The 2,249-nt window shown below is 43.4% G+C and overlaps 1 protein-coding gene across 1 annotated transcript in view; it reads right to left on the bottom strand.

Annotated features, from left to right (window-relative positions):
- The window catches only part of RAVER2 (ribonucleoprotein, PTB-binding 2), a 33,237-nt gene that overhangs the window by 16,873 nt on the left and 14,115 nt on the right, over nucleotides 1–2,249 (bottom strand). The gene's annotated exons all lie outside the window — the stretch shown is intronic.

The raw sequence follows: 2,249 nt of genomic DNA, 5'->3' as shown, positions 1-2,249 counted from the left end.
GAATGAGAAGGAAATTGTACATGCAGCTGTATGCTACAATAATTTTTATTTCTATTTTGCAGGATAAGGATTATAAACTAATTATTGTTCAGTTTTTAAGCCTACAATAATAAAAATGTCATTCATCAGACTACATGATAGCTGTTGAAACATGTAACAATGCAAATTCCACTGATATATACTGCCTTTTAGGAGAATATGAAGTTTGTGGTTCTCTTTAATGCCAAGAGAAGATGCCAGACTGATCAATCAAGCAGACTGGAAACCGGCTTACGTGTCAAACAATGCTCTGTCCTTTGTTTGCAGAGTTTTAGAGCAGAATGAGCAGATTCAAATCCAACAAAAAAGGGGGTGAGAAGGGAGGGAATAAAGCTTAGGCAAAAATCTCCAGTCCCAAAATTAACAAAAATTATATACTGATACTATCTCTGATGTGGAAGAAAAATCTCTTCTAGATTTCACTCTATAAAAACAACCTATTCCCAACTATTAGGTCCCACAAACTTACACTAACAATTGAAATACAAATCTCAAATATTTTGAAGAAAAAGAAGGTGGTCAGATGTTTAATGCCACTGTTAAAGACTGGCTTCTGGGAAGAGGTCTGGAGAACACACATATTTTGATATATAAATACACACATAGATATGTATATGCTACGTATTTATGTGTGTGTGTGTCTATGGGGAGAAGCATTACATTTTGTTTTGACATCAGTTTAGCTGTACTGGTAAAGACCTGAAGTACTTGTGAAAAGAATGGTTTGCAGCTATGGAACATATTGTAGTTTCACGCACAGCTGAAAACTCCCTTAACATATCAAAGTGCAGGTACCAGTATTCTTGCAAACAGATCAGGAATTTTTAAACTTTCCAAGTAAACAGGTACTGAAGAAAAGCCCTATGTCCCTATCTAGGTAACTGTGGAGACCTCCTAGGGACAATTTAAAGCTGACATAAGAAAGGAATGAGGTTTTCTGGTCCATTTTGTTGAAGCAAAGGACAAAACGTGTTCCTGTAAGTCCTAAGAAATGCCATTCTTCTAAGACGCATGTGTAAGTGCCTGGCTTCAGCTCTTCCTGACAGAACATTTCTATTGTCAACAGAGGAGAAGTCAAATTCATTTCAAGAAATGGTAACTTTGGAATAAAATGAAATAAAACAGAGTTTATTTCATGAGTTCAGCTAAGAATTGTAGGTAAAAGATCATATTCAGATGAAGAAATAGGGCATCAGTTACCAGCAGAACTAAGCCATGAAAGCAGCACAAGACAGCTATGATAAGTAAGTCATACCAGGAGATGGACAAAATCAAAGTGACCCTCCTGGAGGGACAATCTGAGTGCAGGAGTGGTGTGGTCTGGCCTTCTGGGCTGCAGGCACACGTTGCCAGCTCATGTCCAGATTTTCATCCCCCATGTCCTTCTTGGCAAGGGCTGCTCTCAATCCCTTCATCCCCCAGCCTATATCGTACTGGGGGTTGCCCCTACTCGGGTGCAGGACCCTGCACTTGGCCTTGTTGAAGCTCATGAGGTTCACACGGGCCCATTCTTCGAGCTTGTCCAGGTCCCTCTGGGTGGCATCCCGTCCCTCAGGCATTTCAACTGCACCACTCAGCTTGGTGTCATCTGCAAACTTGCTGAGGGAGCCCTCAATCCCACTGTCTATGTCATTGATGAAGCTATGAAACAGTACTGGTCCCAGTACGGACCCCTGCGGGATACCTCCCATCATCGATCTCCATCTGGACATTGAGCCGTTGACCACTACCCTCTGGGTATGACCATGCACCCAATTCCTCATCCACCCAACAGTCCACCCATGAAATCCATCTCTCTCCAATTTAGAGAGAAGGACGTTGTGGGAGACCATGTCAAAGGCTTTACGGAAGTCCACATAGATGGCACTGGTAGCTCTTTCCTTGTCCACTGATGTGGTCACTCCATCATGGAAGGCCACTAGGTTGGTCAGTCAGGACTTGCTCTTGGTGAAGCCATGCTGGCTCCCTCAAATCACCTGTCCTGTCCTCCATGTGCCTTAGCACACGACCTGTCCTCCATGTGTCTTAGCATAGCTTCCAGGAGAATCTGTTCCATGATCTTCCCAGGCACAGAGGTGAGGCTGACAGGTCGGTAGTTCCCAGGGCCCTCCTTTCTACCCAATGTTTCCCTTTCTCCAGCCAGCAGGGACTTCACCTGACTGCCATGACTTTTCAAGTAGCATGGAGAGTGTCTTGGCCAACACATCAGC

The sequence above is a fragment of the Phaethon lepturus genome, unplaced genomic scaffold, assembly GCF_000687285.1.
Source record: "Phaethon lepturus isolate BGI_N335 unplaced genomic scaffold, ASM68728v1 scaffold8692, whole genome shotgun sequence".
Classification (NCBI taxonomy): Eukaryota; Metazoa; Chordata; class Aves; order Phaethontiformes; family Phaethontidae; genus Phaethon; species Phaethon lepturus.
This window is presented reverse-complemented; position numbering and strand designations above follow the sequence as displayed.